The following is a 9,826-nucleotide window of genomic DNA, read 5'->3' as shown; positions in this document are numbered from 1 at the left end:
CTGGAATTTAAAACCCGTTACATAAAATCGTCATCGTTATAAAAGACCAAGCGTGCAATGATACAAAAATTCGGAAAAAAGTGCAGGAGGGGGAAGCGTAAGAGGTTCTTAGTAAGTGGGGGAATGGTGCATATTTGATTAACAGGAATGGATCAGAGGTATTAAATAGAATAGGGGTGGAGGGGTATTGACGTGGGAGGGGAGGAAAGATAGGGTAAATTAAGTAGATGCTCACTTCAAAGATAATGCAACCAGCTTGTGTAATGAAGAGTCCCACTACCTATTCCCATGACATAGCACAGATCGCATGGTGCCAAATGGGATTCTTTTGCGATGGCCTTCGACGATTATTTCACTTATGTTTATGTCAGTGGCTGCTTAGACGCAGTGTATCCCAGTTAAAACCCGTGATTTTGTCATCTATTTTATTCCACAACCACATCCAATAAATAAGTCTTGTTAATTGACAGTAGATTAGCCGATTAAACAAATTTTCTCGTATTTACTTTTGACAAAATTGGTTTATATAAAAGAAGATACCTATTTTTTGCATCACTCGTGTTCTACTGAAGTCTAATGATTTCTGATATGCAACTAAGAGAACGAAACATGCTGCTGATAACTTAATTTAATTGTTTACCCTGCTATTTTCCTGATGCTTCTACTTTTATTGTGCTTTAATCTGTTGCGATGGAATAAATCCTGTTTCACACTCAAATGGCGGCTATATTTAAAAAAAGAGCTACTTATTGTCGGAGATTTACGTTTGTACAAATACCCAAAGGAGATGCTTCCTAATCCATGATTTTATATCGGATATTATCAAGTACTCTTTTTCAGAAACGATTTGCATGCTGTTGCCAGTCTCATTTTACACAATATTCTCTGTCCTTTGCCCATCGTCCATTATTTTCGTTCTCAAATAGCATAACTCTTTACATTGCTTGATGTCTCATTTCCTAATCTCACTCCAGCCGCATCACAGGACTTATTTTACATTTGTTGACATTCATCTCATACCCTCTTACCCACATACTATCCACTCCATTCACACTATGTTCCATGTTCTTTGCCGTCACTGGCAGAAATACAGGCTCGTTGGCAAACCTCAAACATTTTCTTTCTTAGTGCTGAACCCTCATTTTCTTATCAAATTTTTCCTCCCATTTCTTCAATGCTGGTGAATATATACACCCATTAACATCGCAGATAGGTAGGCTACAAATCCGTCACCCTGCCTGCTTCCCTTTCATGTCTTTGATTCTTATTACTAAATTCTAAGCCAGCCGCGGTGGCCACGCGGTTGTAGGCGCTGCAGTCCGGAACCACGGGACTGCTACGGTCGCAGGTTCGAATCCTGCCTCGGACATGGATGTGTGTGATGTCCTTAGGTTAGTTAGGTTTAAGTAGTTCTAAGTTTTAGGGGACTGATGACCTAAGATATTAAGTCCCATAGTGCTCAGAGCCATTTGAACCATTTTTGAACTAAATTCTACGTTCCGTACAATTTGCTGATAACCATTTTTCCACATACTTTGTACACTCGACAGAAAAAACTTGGGTGACTGCCGAACGCAACCAACATAACGTAGCTGTGTTGCAGTTCCTCTAAACACGAAAACCCCGTGGGTACGGTCATTTTGCTACACACAGAGACTACTAGAGACGAAAGGTCTTTATGGCAATCAGTCTAAGCGTCAACTAATATCGTCATACAAAACACGTTCTTAGTGATGAGTCACCCCATAACACTCATAAACTAACCTTAATTACAACAAGTGACATTCGAAAAGTTCTGAGAAAACGGATTATTTTACATATATCGTACAGTAATCCTTAGTCAAAATTAAATACTTGAGACAATATATGGAGTTACAAATCTGTACGGCAATTGGAGAAAAGTTTTTCGCTCTCGAAAACGTTTTCCATCCAAGTGCTGAACGTCACTCAACGCCGAGTATCTCTGGAAACTGGATATTGGACGAACCATTAAAAAAACGCATTAACAGAAATAAGCACTCTACGGAAATCTCAACATTAACAGCGAATCACCAGTAATATCATTGGTCTCGTAACACATCAACAGCTGCGTGTACATAAATTTGAAAATTAAATGACATGACCAACTTCCTCGTTCTGGACCTGGATTCAAACCCAGCACCTATAGCCATTGCTAACTAAGCTAAGCTTTGTTTATGCCTTATTTAGACCCGATCACTAGGCATAAAGAGACGTGAAGTATAGACGTTTGCACCAGTATCTGTTATCAATTCCGATCCTGAAAAATAAATGACGAAAATGTTTCTACTGAACTGGAAATCCTGTCATAACAGTTACGTTCCTGGGAACTTCCTCCAACGACGTTTAATATATCGTCATTCACAAGGAACAAGGTATGCTTATGTCTAAATTTGAAATGCCATCATGTAAAGCTTGTGACAGGGATCCGAACCCAGCACCTAATCGGTTTGTTAACGAAGTACGTAAAATCAGAAGTTTAATATCAAATATTTTCACCAATAGCGAGATGTTTGAACCTTAAATGATGATAGAATTGTTTTTGCCTGACTGGGATTCGAACCCAGCATCTAGCGCCGTAATTTTATAGCCAGGAACAGACGATAGATAGCTATTGGTGGTTCACCAGTAGCGAAATGTGCGCATGTTTAACTAGACATCAGGCGACGAAAAGTTCTGTGCTGAATGGAATTCAAACACCGCACACGTGGTCATGAAGACACTAACTATCAAAATCTTTTCCAGTAATAGCTAGGAGTGGCATGTTTGTACTCTCAATGATGTGATGGAAAACACTCTGCCGGCTAGAAGTTGAATCCATAACATATCGGCGTTGGTGTTCATAACGAACACAACGTCAAACCCAAATCCGTTTTCGCCAGTAGGATGGAGAGGAATGTTTGAACTTGAAAAGATGTAAGGGAACATGTTGTGATAAAAAGCTCATCATGTGGCTGTGAGTTGAGACGAACACGTTACAGCTGACAACGCACTAAGAGACGTTGAAAATGCAACTACTTTTCACTAGTAGTTCAGAGTGCACACGCTAGGGCTTGAAATGAAATAATGAATATTTTGTGCTGATCAGTATTCTCAACCAGATAGGTGCAGATTTCCGCCTCTCTCGTTACAACATGAGTTAGAAGAGGTTCTGATCGAAGAGTGGCATAACATTTCACTGGAGACTATACAATATTATATGCCAGTACTCCAAGAAGGTTCGCAGCTGTATTACGGCAAATGAGGGTACCACTCATTAATAAACCGTTCCCAAGTAAGAACAAATGTTTGCATTATTCTGCCTGTCTCCTGTGAGTGCCTGTCGGATGGGTCCACTAGGAAACATGACAGAATAAGAGAGAGGAGATATCGCATTTGGAGAGCCTTTGCGTATCTACATCCACATCATACTCCGAAGGCCACCTAAAGGTGTGTGTCGGAGGGTACTTTTGGTACCACAATCTGATCCCTCCAACACTGTTCCACTTGCGAATAGTGTGTGGGAACAATGGCTGTCAGTAAGCCACTGTATGGCTCTAATTTGTCGAATTTTCTCCTCGTGGTCAGTACGCGTGATGCATGTGATGGGAGGGGGAGGGGGGTGGGGGGGGGGGGGAGAAGCAATGTGTTGTCCGACTCCTGCTGAAAAGTTCTGTCCCAGAAGTTCAATAGTTAATCTCTCCATGACTTTTTTTGTGTTATGGTTTTAGGGCGCAAAACTGCTGTGGTCATTAGTGCCCGGTCTGTGACTTAGGAAAAGCTAAAAAAACTAAACTCGATACCAGCAGTAATGGGAGCAAAACTCAAAAAAGTGGGGGAGCTAAAAACAGAAGGAAAGCTTAAAAAACCACTATAGAAGAGCTGTTGTTTGTCCCCAAAAAGAGCTTCAAATTACTGACGTCATCCCACTGGCACTAATGAACTCGAGAACGCGATCGTGTGTCATCTGCTAAAATGGAAGATATATCAGGCGACACCTGTAGACGGGCGCGTAACGGTGTAAGATAGGGGCACTCAAATAAAAGGTGTCTCACCGGCCACAGTTGAGAGCAGTGGGGACGGAGTGGGGGAGGATCGCCAATTAAAAGATGTCGATGGTTAAAAAGACAGTGCTCTATCCGGAGTCTAGTTAAAATTACCTACTCCCGACGAGGAGTTCGGGAGGAAGAGGTCCAAGCACAAGGAAGAGCTTTCACGTCCCGCAGTTTATTATTGGGAAGTGTCGACCAATGTGCGTCCCATAAAAGAGCAACACGACTACATAAAACACTCCGTAGATCGGCAAAGAGAAGCATGCGAATAGCTAGCTGAAGAAGAGAGACTGCCGCCTTGGCCGCTATATCGGCCGCCTCGTTTCCACAGATACCAACATGCACTGGAATCCAGAGGAAGGCCACAGAGACGCCCCCCGAAGTGGAGCAAGTGGAGGCAGTCCTGAATCCGGTGGACCAGAGGGTGGACAGGGTAGAGGGCTTGGAGACTGAGGAGAGAGCTGAGCAATAACATACTGTATCCGCTGATGGCGACGGATGTATTGTACAGCCTGGAGAACAGCGTAAAGCTCCGCAGTATAAACCGAACACTGGTCGGGAAGCCGTAATCGATTTGGGGTGTCTCTTGTAACGCCTGCCAGTGGAGTTTGTTTAGCAGCTTCGTAACGCTCTCTCGGTAGCTAAACATCCCGTGACGAAACGCACTGCTCTTCATTAATCTTCTGTATCTCCTCTATCAGTACCACTGTACAGGGATCCCAGACAGATGAACAATACTCAAGAATCTGGCGAACAAGCGTCTTATAAGCCACTTCTTCCGTGCATGAGTTACATTTCATTAAGATCCTTCTGATGAATTTGAGTCTGGTATCTGCTTTTCCCACAATCTGTTTTATATGGTCATTCCACCTAAAGTCGCTCTGGATAGTTACACCTAGATATTTTACGGCTGTCTCCAGCTGTTTGTCATCAATAGTGTAGCTGTACAGTACTGGATTTCTTTTCCTGTGTATGCGCAATATTTTACATTTATTTACGTTCATCGTCAACTGACAGGGTCTGCATCAATCATTTGTTTCTTGCCTGTCGTTTTGCAAATTCTTACTATCTTCTGGCGTTTCTACTTTGTTATAAACTACTCTATCATCTCTTGCAAATAGCGTTAAAGAGCATCCGACGCGGTCTGCTAGATCATATATAAGAGCGAGATGTTGAGTTCTGTCTGCAAGAAAGTTCTGAATCAAAGCGCTGACCTGCTCCGACACTTCGTAATCTCGTATTTTTCTCATTAAACGGCAATGCGGGACGGTGTCAGATGCCTTACTGAAATAAAGGAACACGGCATCGATCTGAGCGCCGTGGATTTCATGGAAGAACTGAGCGAGCTGAGTTTCTTAGGATCTCTGTTTGCGGAATCCATGTTGGTTTTTATAGAGGAGATGTTCATTTTCCAAAAACGTCATAATTCTTGAGCATAAAACATGTTCCATAATTCTAAAACCGACTGACGTCAACGATATAGATCCATAATTGTGTGGCTCTGCCTTACGGCCTTTCTTTAAAACGGGAATGACCTTTTTTCCAGTCGTTAGATGACTTTCGTTGCTCAAGTGATCTACGATAGATTACTGCTAGAAGGGCAGCAAGTTCTTTCGCATAATCAAAGCGACCTGCCCAGCATGTCTGAAGGAAATATTTGTCAGTCACAGTCATGTAACAGATTGCAAGAATGGCAATGACCGGAGACTGGGTCGCAAACTGTCAATAATAATGTTACCAACAGGGCGGGAATCCACTTTCTCCATGAATGCACACCCATTTTAAGTATCTCATGAGCGAACTTCATACATCTTCATGCAGAGGGCATTTAGAGTCAAATAGTTCGCAAATGCCCATTTCTCACAGCGACAGTAAGGCTACACGGCTTCAGGGTGACAAAGAACGCAGAATATGCACAGTAGCTGACGACCGTACTGTGATCCATTGAATCGTCATTTTGCCTGTTTTTAAATGATAAAAGTCGAGTGAACCGATGGCCAAATGAAGCACTAAAACTGATTTCTGTGAGGTGTGTGGTACCAGCTGGAACCGATTCATTGGGCTATTTTCCGTTCCATGGCCTGAGCACAGGTATTCGTTTTACCGAGGAAGTGAACCACTATGGTTATTTCAGCATTCTCGGTGAAAAACTGTTGGCTTTTCTTCTACACCTACATGACGGTTATCTTGTGGGCAACCCCGTCTTTCATGACGTCAACAGCAGCGTTGAGAAGGCTGATCTGACAGATATTCATGCGCTCTGTCGCTGCTTGACTGTCACTCTAAATCACATGAACTTGACTCCGCTGAAACTGAGTTACACTATTCCTAAACCGCGACCTACATGGCATGTGGTAGGCACAATAATTTCCCGATTCGTAATAATAGCGAACGTTTAGCGGACTCAGCAATAGTAATGAGAAAATCAGTATCTTTTGAAACATACTGCGCCGCATGTAAATACTGTGCCGTCTGTGGACAGTACTCACAATATCAATGTCTCTCGCTTGCTGCAGACAGTGGATAACATTTTGTTCACTGCTCGTTGTTGTTGTGTTGAAAATGAGTTGAGAATAAATGAAAGAGCATTATTACTGGAGTGCATCGTAACATCTAAATACTTACAAACGTGAGAGTAGAAACAGAAATTACTAGAGGGACGTATCTAAATCCGGCCCCCCCCCCCCCGGCTTCAAAGAGGACTCATAGGGCTCCAGAGCCTGTATTGTGCTGAACTCTGGTGGCAATCCTCCTAAACATTAGTTGAGGCTTATGCCACTAGGTAGTGGAGCGCTCGAATCATCCACTCAATCTGCCGCTTGCTCAGATAACAACACGTGTTTTTCGTGAAATCAAAGTTTTGAGACAGTGTTACTTATTACTACTTTTCGTTAGGATACTGGAAGGTGAGTAATAGTATCTATACGCATTCTTTAATGAGATGGATTGGGGATCATGTTTATATAAAATTTATGCTATTTTTAAGTTTATTTAAAAAGTTACTTTAATTATAAATATGATAGTATGAGGGCCTCCTTTTGGTTCCCAAATCTGACTCCTTATTTTTAATGTATCCTTTTGGATTTCTGTTCCAGAACCCAAGGGAAAAATATGGTGGAAACAAAGCAGAAGGGGTGGAGTCAAACCAAAATGAAAGAGGCCATATATGCTCTATTAGACGTAAAATGATGGGCTGGAAAGAAGCAAGTAAGCAGTATAATGTGCCGAAAACTACGCTAATATGATTATCTAACATGAAATACGGCACTCCAGAGGAAGTGGCGAATTTTAAAAGGGGCAGACGTACAGTTTTAGGCAGTGCCCTTGAAGATGAGCTTGTCAGTTATTGTCTTGCATTGGTAGCTTCGTTTTTCGGGCTTACTCGTAGTGACCCGAAGAGAATGGCTGTTCAGATGACAGAAATCAATGGCCTTGAACTTCCTTTCAATAATGACATCGCTGTAAGAAAGTGGGTTACACTTTATTTAAAGCGTCGTCATGGTATATTATCAGAAAGGAAACCTACAGGTACATCTTACAGTAGGGCCTATTCTTTCACCAAAGAAAATACACAAAAGTTCTATAATCTTCTAGAGGAAGTTTACAATAAAGGAAAGTTCACCCCAGACAAAATCTATAATGTGGAGGAAAGCGGAATCACTGTCGTACAATCCAAAATAGCGAAAGTAATCGGGGAAAAATACCAGTAGCTACTTTAACATCAGCAGAAAGAGGAGCTCTTACAACTTTAGTCTGCTGTATGAATGCTGCTGGTGCATTTGTACCTCCTCTGGTAATTTTCCCGCCCAAAAATTTGAGTGACTAATTGCAGAAAGTCCCTCGCCAGGCACAATATCTGCAGTGCGTCCTTCTGGCTCGATCAAAACCAATCTATTCGCTCAATGGTTCCAATACTTCGCCGGCCGGTGTGGCCGTGCGGTTCTAGGCGCTTCAGTCTGGATCCGCGTGACCGCTACGGTCGCAGGTTCTAATCCTGCCTCGGGCATGGACGTGTGTGATGTCCTTAGGTTAGTTAGGTTTAAGTAGTTATGTTCTATGGGACTGATGACCACTGGTGTTAAGTCCCATAGTGCTCAGAGCCATTTGAACCATTTTTGTTCCAATACTTAACTAAAAACATCAATCCTAAAAGGGCAAATCTGCTACTGATCTTGGATGGACACTTTAGCCATACACAGAACATTGACTTAGTTGATCTGGCGAGAGGAAACCAAGTTACCATAGTGTCATTGCCTCCTCATAGCTCGCATAAATTGCAGCCGTAGGATACGATGTTAATGAATCCTTTGAAAGTCTACTACAGCGAAAAGGTCAGGCAGTGGCTGAGACAAAAAATCACAGGGCTCTCTGTGCTCATGACATAATGGAGCTATTTGGCAGACCTTATGTCAAATGTCTAACAGCTGAAATTGCTATCAATGGTTTTAAAGTTACAGGGATACAACCCTTGAAGAAGACGCTTTTCTCAGATGCAGAAAACACTGAAGAAGCCAGGAAAGAGCTAACAGCCTCTTTTTATGAAACCTTTAAGAGACAACAGTTGATATCAGAAAATCCATCAACCTGTTTTGCAAACCAGGCAGAGCCATTCCACCTAAACAAGGCATCGACATTTTCGGCAGTTCAGCAAGAGCAATTCAATCCAAACAATCCATCAACATCTTTGGCAGATCAGGGGTTGACTCTACCACCATGTGGAACATCACCAGAATTTAGGTCGTCTACCAAAAACAGTCCATTCGACGTATTTTAGTTTCCGCATATCAAAAAACGGATCTCCACTAGGGGACGAAACGATTGTAGCTATACTGCGATCACTTCCCAGCCCTACAAAACACAACTGGTTGAAACTCTGAAAGCTAAAGAAAAAAAGAAGCTACAAAGCAACAGAGACGTGGTCAAGAACTAAAGGGTAGGCGTGGTCGCCTTCACCGTTCCGTATCAGTCAGATCTTCAGGAAAAGAAGAAGCACTATTAAAAAAGCGACTTCATTTCCATAAAGAAGAGAAAGAAGACCATAAATACAGCAATGAAGATGAACATGCCAGCATCCCTAGTGGAACGTCTGAATTAGAAGACATTCCAGGAGTTACGCCTCCCCATGATAATGAAGACGCTGAGTGCATCTTATGTTCTGGGAAGTTTTCAGAGGACACGAAAAGAGAGTTGGTGTTCATTTGCCTGATGTGTAGCTCGTAGGTACATGCAGTGTGTGCAGTGGGTAAAAAAGACAATTACATTTGTGACCTCTGCCGCTAAAGGCAATGTGTTCATAAACTGTTCGACTTTTGTTTCATTTTCTAATTTTTCCTACTTTAAAATACTTACTTCGTTCCATTAAAGCAATACTTCTAAACCTCACTGAGACATCTCTGGGACGCATTTTCATTGCTATTTGGAATATTTTAAAAGGGGGCCCGAATTAGGCACCAATTTTCCAAAAAGAAAAGAGGTAAGCATTCTTTGTAATTGTTTTAGAGTACGAGCATTATTTCTAACTGTTGAACAATTCACTTAAACAAGTTGACAACTAAATGAAGTATATATATAATGCTCATAAAGCGTAAATTTCAGATATTATATATATAGAAAAAAACAAAAATAAAATGGGGGGCCACCTTCGGGTACTCTCGCCTATACAGTGATGACCATAGATGGCTCTCGGTAATTTAATTGCGGATGCACGCAATGTTCGAACACTGCGAGTAAAGGGGTTAACGGACAGTGGCTTCTACTAGCGTGCGTCAGTTTGAGAT

The sequence above is a fragment of the Schistocerca americana genome, chromosome 7 (assembly GCF_021461395.2).
Source record: "Schistocerca americana isolate TAMUIC-IGC-003095 chromosome 7, iqSchAmer2.1, whole genome shotgun sequence".
NCBI classification, from domain to species: Eukaryota; Metazoa; Arthropoda; class Insecta; order Orthoptera; family Acrididae; genus Schistocerca; species Schistocerca americana.
Note: the sequence above shows the minus strand (reverse complement) of the source record.